Genomic DNA, 10,456 nt, shown 5'->3' with positions numbered 1-10,456 from the left:
TTCTTTTCTTCTTCTTCTTTTCTTTTTTCAGTTTTATTGAGATAGGTTTGACATACAGCCCTCTATCAGTTTCAGGTGTACAGCACAATGATTTGACTTCCATAGATTGTGAAGTGATTATTAGGTAACTTTAGTGAACATGAAACAACGATATTTTAAAAGGGGGTTTAATCAACAGAACTGCTGTTTATGATGATCATCTATTCCTAAGAGAAAGGACAGATGAACACTCCAAAATGCAGGAAGTGCATAGTCACAGAATGATGAACAATCTTTACCCGTGCAGACGTTTTGACACCAGGATACGTGGAAAGCTGAAGTCTTAGAACATAGAAATATTTGGCTCTCCATTTGACCTGGAAATCTCGTTGTTGGAAAGAAGCTAATTTCTCCTCCTCATCCTCGTCCTCGTCCTCTTCCTCCTCCTGTCTTTTTCATTTAAAAAACAGATTTTTTTTTTTAACAAAAAGTTTTTATCTTTTCGGAGGGGGGACGGGTCGTTAGGTGTCTTTATCTACGTTTTAAGTAATTATTTAGATTTATTCTACGTTTTCAGTGGTGGTAGTGGGGACTGAGCCCAAGGCCCTGTGCATGCTGAGCACGCACTCTACCGCAGAGCTCTACGCTTTCCCAGAAAGGAGCAAATTCCTAAACATAGAGCTGGATGAGCAGGTCAGCTTTTTGATCTCATAGAAGCAGCGGCCCTGTTCTCTGGGGGAACCGTCCTTATCTTGTCCGTCTCGACAACGTCAGAAACGTCTACATAGCCCACAATGGCCTGAGACTGAGGCCAGGGGGCTGAATCAGGTAGAACCTGAAACCAAATGGAAGAAACAAAAAAAAGGGGGGGGGGGGGCACGCGGAGGCCTTTTTAAACGTGCACACTGCTGCGAGGGCTCCCTCGTCGAAACTCTAATTCGCAGCCTTCTTAAGGAGAAATATACATCTGAAACGTCTTTTTTTCCACGCAGAGTTTAAAAGCTTTCACCCTCCGAACCGAAAAACCTTACCCGTCCCATCGGTTCTTTCTAAGTGAGTGGGTTCTCTAGTGTCCTACGCGTCTGCTGGGAAACAAGCTGCTGGAAAACAAGCAACTAGAAACCAAGCTGCACCAACATTTCCATGAGCTTAAAATCTTACATTCACACTTAACTTGCTTAAAAATGCACACGCTTGCTTTGTTTTCATGTTTTACACAGTAGATGACCTAGAACATGCATGATGCTAAAGAAATTGTGTGAGGGGCAATCCTGAGATTGACCGTGAGGGCACAAAGGATGGCAGATATTTCCTTAGGGTAAAACAATGGACGGTCATGGGAAGCCAGATCAGCCATTAACAGAACTTGGTTCTGGCAGGAAAGCCTGCGGTTTAACCCCGGGGAAATATTTGCTATCTCGAGATGTCCCAGAGGCAATCACAGGATATACACTTAGAAATTTTGCATCCCCGGAGGAGGGTGATTGTTCCTGGAAGGGTTAGGCCTGAAATGAATCAGTTAGCCAGCAAGCAGAACTTCGTGCTTCTGGTATGAAATATCTAAAGCCCCACCTCTTTGATCGCATATCTTTTTTTTTTTTTTTCCCCCCCCTGAGCCGTAGACTCCCAATAAACAGGATGTCGACCAGGCTTTTGGCACTCTAGATCCACGAGACCTTGAGTCCCCTGGTCTCATTTTTGCTCTTTACTTTGTCTCTTTGTTTCTTAATTCTTGCGTCGCCCGTCCTCAGACACGGTCCCGAACTGCGCTGGACGCAGCACCCGTCCTACCCGACTCATGAGTGACCTATAGTTTTTAAATGAAAGCTACAAAGTCTCTGGTCATGTCGATCTGCTGGTCTCGTCTGTATGAGACAGGGCATTACCTGAGTTTCAGAGACATACACAGACACACACAGACAGACAGACAGACAGACAGACAGACACACACACACACACACACACACACACACACACACACACACACACACACACACACACACTCTAAAGGGAAAAAAGAACAAAGAAAGAAAGAGAAAGAAAAAGAAAAAGGCTCAGGGGAATAAAGGATTCGCTTGCTCTCTGTGACATGACCCAGCAGACCTAGTTGTCACAAGACAGGAAGCTCAACTCTCCATGTTTACATGATGTGTTCCTGAGCTTTCTTGCAGAAAATTCTCATGCATTTCTTTCCCCTCACGGAAGTCTTCTCTATTCCCCACAGAGCCTGGGGCGATGGCTCTGCACCCTGGAGGCGCCTGCGGCCGATCCAAGATATTGGATGATTTGTGGAAGTGATCAGTGATCCTGAGACAAAGCCCTTCCTTTAGGTAGAAAAGCAAGTGGCCCCTGCTGCTCAGGGAGCTGGTGCTCCCCTTCCCCCCCTCCCGTCATGCCACCTTCTCCTTTGTGCACAAGCTATCGCTTTCGCAACAGAGCTTGGCTTGCCTGAGAGTCTTGTGGAAGCCATCCTCATTTCTATGGTACTGCCGTCCAAGGATCTGGAAAGGGCCCAGTCCCATGTATGCATGTAGGCACGTGTGTACGTCCCCGGCTTGTAGGCCTGACGTGTTTCTCCCTCCAGATACACTTGCCAGAGTTCATTCACGAAAGAGCTCTATGGAACTGGTTTTCAAGGGAACATGCAGGCAGGGAATGCGAACAGGCAGGAACCCAAATGTTTTCCTTCAGGTTGACATGATCTAGGACAGATCCTTCCATCCAGAAAACCAAATGTCAAGGGATTGGTCTCGTGAAAAGAGCCATGTCTTGATTGTGACGAGCAGCGTTCGAGGTGAAACTTTTTGCCTCCCTAGGTTTACCCCGAATCCTTGAAGTTCCTGTGGGTTACCTCTGTCATGAAATGTGTCAGCCAGAAAAATAAAATAAAATAAAGTAAAATAAAATAAAATAAAATAAAATAAAATAAAATAAAATAAAGAGTCTGGGAGCGATGGCTGGCTCGGTCTCAAGTCTCAGGAAGTGTTCACATCCCAAGCAGTCCTGGGGGGTAGTGTGTGTGTTGGGGGGGGCGGAGGCGGCCCGTCTCTGAAAAATTGGTGCCTCCTCCACGTAGTTTTTGGTCCCTTGCAACTGGAGCGTCTGGCGACATCCCTGGAATGTTTAGATCGTTTCCAAAGAAGATGAGATACGGAAGCGTTCGTTCCTGGCTCCATGAGTCGAAGGGGACGTGCTTTGATATCCTTCTGATAGGAAAGACTCGAGATCTGTCAGTGTGTTGGCCGACATGACTGGTATACCTTCGGAGGACGGATGGACCGACAGACAGACAGACAGACAGACAGACAGACCGGAATACATACATACTTACTTACTTACATACGTACGTACGTACATACATACATACGTATGTGCATACATACATATATACATACAAGTAAAATAAAATAAAATAAAATAAAATAAAATAAAATAAAATAAAATAAAATAAAATAAAAGGATGCTGTGAGGAGAAAGTGTCTGTTTCTGGCTAGGACCAAATCGTGTCCGTACGTGGACCGGTTGGGAAAGACTGGTGTCCCAGATGGTTCACCGTGACTTCCTCGTGAACATTTGCTGTGACCGATTCGGGCTTGCTTCGGTATAGTCACGGTCTCCGGAATAGTCACGGTCTCGTTCTGAGGAACGTCTCCTGGAAAGCATGTGGAGACCATCTTCGTCTGCCGTCCTTAGGAAACGTTCCAGCAGAGCGGGTGTCCGAGAGCCTCTAGGGGCGATGGCTATGCTTAATGGACGTCTGTCCATCTTCAGGCCGAATTTCGTGGAAGCATGCTGATCTGGCCAGCTGACAAGTCTGAATGGGGGTGATTTTTGGTAGAAATGCGCGTCCTTGGAGAGACCAGGGGAAGGGGAGCATGTCTCAGTGGAAACTCTCGTACAGCGTGATAGAGATGAGAATGCGGTTCTGTGTCATCATCTTTGCGTGCTTCCCGCCACCCTCCCCCTCCCCACCCCGCCCCGCCTTCCACTGATACGCTGGGCCACGTCACGCGTGCTTCGAGTTTTCTCCGATAGTTGGCCAACGCTCTTCCGACTCCCGTTGCCCATGGTTCTCCCGCTTCGGACTTGGCATCCTCGAGAACCAAAGCCGCCCTTTCCCTGAAGCCCCGCCGAGCCGGACTGAGCAGCTGGACATCTGCTGGAGAGAGATCACTGCCGTGCCCCCTCTCGAGACCCTCCTCCTGCCCATTGCTGTGGAGGCCGCTTGGAAAGTGGACCTGAACCCGCATGCGTTTTTCAGGCCGCCCGAGCCTCTTCGAGCCCGACGCCTAGACATCTTCCTGAGTGGTGGCGCTCCGGACTCACACCCGGGGTTTCTCGTTGGCTTCAGCCACGGACCTTTGTCTTCCTGGAACGAAAGACCAGACCGGTTTCATCAGGTGGAACCACCTGCCTGGTGGCGGGACAGTCGTGGAGCCCTATGGACCACCCCGAAATGTATGTGCAGCCCAAGGGTGATCTCTCCAGCTGAACAACCATCGAGGCCCAAAAGGACCCCCCCCCCCGCCCCCGCCCCGGGAAGAAAGAAACTTTGACCTTGACCCTTAGCTGCTCGAATGAGAATTTGGATCGGGGTTGGGCAGGGTGATGGAGATCTCCCTTGGCCCAGTTCCCGTGCGCAGGACTTTCAATGACTGTGTCTTCCTGAAAGGACACCCGCCCCCTGACCACGCTGTCTCGTCATCAGTTTGTTTCCACGAGGGATGAAGTCTCATTGTGTGCACGGCAAAGTTGGCCGCTGCCTGTTCGGTCCGCCATCGCTCCGTAAAGGACCGAGGAAGTGTGCGTTGTGACCAGTGACAGATTTCGGAGCCCGTGGGTGGTGGACGGGTGTGTATCTGTTATCCAGGTCACGCACGACGCGGTGTGTCGTGGTGTGGCCCGCCCGGCCACCCCACCTCCCTTCCCCCATGGAAAATCAAGAGAGAGTATTGCCCGAGACAGACGAAAGTGCAGCCACGAAACCTAAAAGGATGACCCTGGATGTCAACTTGGAGGTGGCTAGGAGACGGCTGAGCATGCATAGGACCACACTGCCACCGTGTGGGATGCTGCACATGTGTCGCCGTCGTGGTTTTCAGCTCCTCCACCTATTGCCCTCACCTACATCCACTCTTTATCTCACTGAACTCTTTTTGAACTCTTTTTTTTTTTGGGGGGGAAGACAGTGAGAATTTTCTCTCTCTCTCTCTCTCTCTCCCTCCCTCCCTCCCTCCCTCCCTCCCTCCCTCCCTCTCTCTCTCTCTCTCTCTCTCTCTCTCTCTCTCTCTCTCTCTCTCTCTCTCTCTCTCTCTCTCTCTCCCCTACTCTCTCTCATAATTGACCTGACAATAGGATGTCAGTTTTCACGTGTCCAACATAGCGATTCGGGATTCTTCCATGTTCCACGATGATCACCGCGATGAGTCTGGTTACGGATCCGTCACCGGACAGCGTCATGACAATAGTATGGATTGACTCGACTCGCCCTGCTGTCCATGACATCCCGTGATTAATGTATTTAATAATTGGAGATAACTGGAAGCTTGTACTTATTCCTCTCCCTCACCCATTGCACTCATTGATCCTTCTTGGTATCCATGAGTCTGTTTCAGCTTCCTTGCATGTGTTCCTGCGTATTGTCTTGGGGATTCTGCCTCGAAGTGACAACATCCCTCTTGGACTTAGGTCACTTGGTTAACATCATCCCCTCAAGGTGTAGGTCTCTCCAGACCACGTGACACTGTCCATTCGTCCATCCGCGGGCCCTTAGTGGAACTGCCGGGTCTTCCAGGAGTTTCCTGTGGGATGTTTTGAGGGACTTCTGTCCTGTATTCCCTAATGGCTTTCCTCCACCTCCGTTTTGCCCTCTCCCCCTCGCCCCCACTGCCAACCCCTGTTCCGTGTTGCCTTCTGTCTTCTGTCGGAGAGCGGATTCTGTCAGGTATGAGTCCATAGCTCTGTGTCCGCCCGCCAGCCCGCCCACCCGGCCCCATCGAACGGTGGTCTCTATCACATGTTCCGTCAGAAGCAGGCACTTTCTGCTTGTTTTTGGAACTTGCTGTCGTGATTCCAGGTTCTGGGCCTGTCTGGATATCTCTTAAAAACAGAAATGCGTGCGTTTTCCCCCTTTTTAAATTGTTTTTGCTTACTTATTTATTTATTTACTTGCTTACTTATTTACATATATTTATTTATTTAGGCTTTTTTGTTGTTGTTGTTCTTGTTGCTGTTGTTGTTTTTGGTTGTTGTTTGCTTATTCGGGGAGGGGAGGTAATTCGTTTCTTTTGCTGGTTTGTTGCCTGACTTAGTGATTGCCTGACTCACCGACTTCCTTATTTGCTTGAACGGAGGTCCTGAAGGTCGAACCCTGGACCTTGCGCGTGCTGGACAGGCACTCTGCCGCTGAGTTCTACACACCATCCTCCCCCGCCCCCGCCCCTTCCCCATTTGGATACAAAATAATTTTTTTTTCCTTTTAAACTGAAAAAGTCAGTTTGGGTCTCCTGCCCGTGTTTCATCATTGGTTTGTTGGCTTCTAGGAGGTGGAGTTGACCGAGTTCTTGGACTGTTTAGGAGAGGAACCCCTGATGGGCTGTGGTGGTGCTTTTTCTACATTTTTGTTTGTTTGTTTGTTTGTTGTTGTTGTTGTTTTTTGTTAAAACCCCAGAGTAAGTTCTACAACTTGATTTCCCTTTGGTGGTGGGTTTTGTCGTTTGTTTTCATGTTTTTTTTTTTTTCCACATGGGGCTACAGTTTCCCTGTCCACGTGTGACTGTGTGTCAAACACACACACCGACACACACACACAGACACAGACACGGGCACACATGCACACACAGACACGCGGATGCCCATGCACAGTGTTGTTCTGTGTAGATGCACTGAACCTCGATTTACCGAGCGGGTGGCTATCGACTCGCCCCCCCCCCCCCCAACCGCCGCCCGCATTTTTTTGTTTTTCCTCCTCCTCCCTGTGGTTGTGGTCAGCCGTGCTGACGTCCGTGTTCTCACGACCGACCGCGAGTGCGTTTTCCCCACGCGCCCATTTGTTGTCTTTGGGCTTTGTCGCGATCTGTGCCGAGATCGATTTTTCTTTCCACTTCGATGGGGTTGACGGTCTTCATCCTTTCTTTTCTAGCTTCTGGGCTTTGCCTGTCTGCTTTCAAAAGACCTCCTGCATTCGAGAGGACGGACTCCAAAGCCGATTCCTGCGTTGTTCTCGGAGCGCTCGCCTGGTTTCGGTTTGCCAGCCCCCGGCTTCCCTCCCTGTTTCCCTCCTCCCCTTCCCACCGACCCCACCCCCCCGCCGCCGGGAACCCGGGATCTCGTCCTGGTCGCTCTGGGCCACCCGCCGGCGTGTCCGTGTGATCTCCCCCGCCCGGGGAATCGCGTGGGGAGCGCGTCCCCTTCGCGGCAGCCGCCCGCCCGGCCGGCCGTGTCTTGCCAAACCCCGGCTCCCTCCGTCCTCCCCGCCCTGATCTGCTGCCGGGGTGGGTCGCGTCGCGTCGCGTCGCGTCTCCTCATGCCGCCGTGCCGTGCCGTGCCGTGCCGTGCCGTGACGAGGGTGAGCGGGCTCCGAGGCGGACGCCACGGGGTCGCGCCGGCCGGCCGCCCGGCGCCTCAGCCCGGGACGGGCTCGGGCGTTTGGGCGGCCGGCGGTCGGGATCGGTTCCGGGGACGTTGGCGACGGCTGTCGGGCGCCATCTGGCTGCCGCTCTTGAGATCGTCCCTCTTCTCCCGAGCGTCGGCGACCTCGGCAAGGGATGGGGCTCGGCGGCGGGGCCCGAGGCAGACTTCGGGGAGGCTGGCGACACCGGCGGTGACAGTCCCCGTGGCGCTGAGCCGCGGGCGTGTCCTGCTCTCGGCGCAGATTGGACTCGCAGGCTGATGAGGGGGTGGCTGTCGCCGCGCTCCCGGGATCTCGTGTGTAGGGGGAAGCCGTGTGGCCTGGCCTGGTCGACCAGCATCCGCCTGTGCCCCTGCAGCCGCGGGGACCGACCCGAGCCGATCGGACACGGCCTGCGCCGTGCCGCCGCGGGGGAAAGGGACGGGGTGTCCCGCGCCCGGGCCGCCGGCGGCTAGGTGGTCCGGCCCTCGTCTGTGTCCCTTGGACGACTGCTCCCGAGGCGAGGAGCGGCCCGGGCCCAGTGCGGTGAGGCCGGGGACGGGCGCGCTGGGGTTCCCGGTCGTCGGAGGCGCCTCCTTGGATGAAATGTTTTCTGAGTCCCGATGGACCCGGAGACGTGGCTGGGCCGGCCCCTGTTGGCGCGGGAGGCCAGGGAGGGCGCCCCCCGGCCCGTAAGTCTGCCCGCGTGGGTTCCGGTGGCATTTGAGGGACCGAGACTTCATCCGGACTCGGGGACCGGCACGGGGGCGTCCTGCGAGGGATGTGGGGGAGGCAGGCTTTCCCCGGCCCGGTGCTCGGGAGCGGTCCCTCGTGGGGGGCCCTCTCCTCGGAGGCGCCTCTGTGGCATCTCCCCGAGTCCCCGACCACACGGGCGAGAAACGGGCAGGGCGTCCCCGGCCCGATCCCGTCTCCCTCTCGTCCCTTCCCATTCCCACTGCTCCTCCTCCTCCTCCTCCTCCTCCTCCTCCTCCTCCTCCTCCTCCTCCTCCTCCTCCTCCTCCTCCTCCTCCTCCTCCTCCTCCTCAACCCCTCCCCCTCCCCCCCCCGGTCGATCAGATGGCCCCCGAGAGCTTCGGGGCTGCCATTTATGGGGGTAGGGCTGGGGGCAGGTGGCCGGACCGAGGTCCCGGGGCCCCCCCTGCAAATCGTGGACCCGACCCGTTTCCGGGCGCTGTCATTTTTTCTGTCGTGTTGGGCATTTTCTGCCAGCAGATAGGTGCTGACACGGTCTTTCTCGGTGTCTGTCACCGAGTGTTGGGTCTCCGGACGCGTGTGGGGCTCTTGGGCTTTGTCTCTGCGTGAGCCCTGGCCTGGTAGAAGCCGACTCTGCTTCTGACACTTGAGCCGCCCGCTCGGGCCTGCGCGCCGGCTCTCGTGTGTGCGTCCGGCTGACGTGGCCCGTGGTGCCGCCTCCGGTCTCTGGTGGCCCGAGGGCGGTGGGGTGAGCTGGCGGCGTGGGTCTTTTACCCCGTGCGCTCCCTGCCGCAGGCACCCGGTGGTGGCCGGCACGACCCCACCCTCACAGGCTCCGTGCCGCGTGTCAGGCATTCTCCGCCTGGGGTCGTTGGCCACTCTCCTCGTAGAGGAACGAGGAGTGGGTGGCGCCTGGCGAGGCTGAAGCAGGCCCTCCTCTGGTGGTTGTCCTCGCCGGGCCCTCCCCTCTGGCTCTGGGGCTTCCCTGCCCCATGGCTCGCTCGCTCGCTCGCTCACCTGACCGATGTGGTGACGTCATGCTCTCCCGGGCCGGGCCTAAGCCGCGCCAGACGAGGGACGGGACGTTCATGGTGAACGTGGCCTCTCTTCTCGTTCTGCCTGCGGGCCCCTCGCCTCTCCTCCACCGCCCGTGGGTGGCGGGGGCAAGGAGGAAGGGGTGCGGACTCCGGCCCGACCTCGGTCTCCCGTGCCTCGTGGTGTCGGCGGGGCCGGGGTCTTGTGACGCGGCAGACACCTCTCGCCTCCTCGCCTGCTCGGCGTCTTGTCTCGCGAGCGGCCCTCCCCCGCGGTGGGGGAGGGCTGCCCCCGCCGCCACGCCACGTATCCCCTCGCCGGGGTGCGAGCGTGTCTCGCCTTGGCCCTCTGTGGTGCCCCTGGAGCGCTCCAGGTTGTCCCTCAGGTGCCCGAGGCCGAGCGGTGGCGTCGCTTCCCGTCCCCAGCGAGTCCTCTCGGGTAACCCCTGCGGTGGTCGTGTGTCCCGAGCCACTCTCTTGAGCAGTGGGGGAGGGGTCGAGACGGTAAGCGAGGCGTGGCCGCTCCCCACCCTCGGTGGGGCCGGGCGCACGCCGGGTGGGTCCCCCCTCTGCGGGGCTCGCGCCCGGGCGTGGGAGCGAACGTGGTGGGGCCGGGTGATGTGCCGGTGGGGGCGGGCGCCTGTCTCGTCCCCACGCGGTCTTGGGTGCGTCTCCTCGCGAGGCGGCACGGGCTTTCCCCGGTCCCGACCGCGAACGCTCGCTTTTCGGCCCGCTGCTTACCCTTGCCGCAGGCCCCTCCTGCCCAGCCGAGCGCTGACGTCCACCTCGGCGGACTTCCGTAGGCCTGAAGGGGGCCCCCGCTGGGTAGGGGGCGATGCGCCCTCGGTGAGAAAGCCTTCTCTAGCGATCTGAGAGGGGAGCCTTGGGGGGGTACCGGACAACCCCCAGCCGCCGCTCCTCCATCCAGAGCGTGCAGTCGCCACGGGGAGCGACTGCCGCAGCGTGTGGGCAGGGCCCCGCCGCTTTGGCGTGTGGGTTGCGCCGGCCCCGCGGTGGGGGCCGTGTGCTGCTCTTTGCCTGCTGTGGCCCGCGCCTCCCCCCTCCGAGTCGGGGGAGGGTTCTGCCGGGCCGGGCCCGGCGTCTGGCGCGGGGCCGTGCG

This window comes from Vicugna pacos, unplaced genomic scaffold, assembly GCF_048564905.1.
Source record: "Vicugna pacos unplaced genomic scaffold, VicPac4 scaffold_5, whole genome shotgun sequence".
Classification (NCBI taxonomy): domain Eukaryota; kingdom Metazoa; phylum Chordata; class Mammalia; order Artiodactyla; family Camelidae; genus Vicugna; species Vicugna pacos.
Note: the sequence above shows the minus strand (reverse complement) of the source record.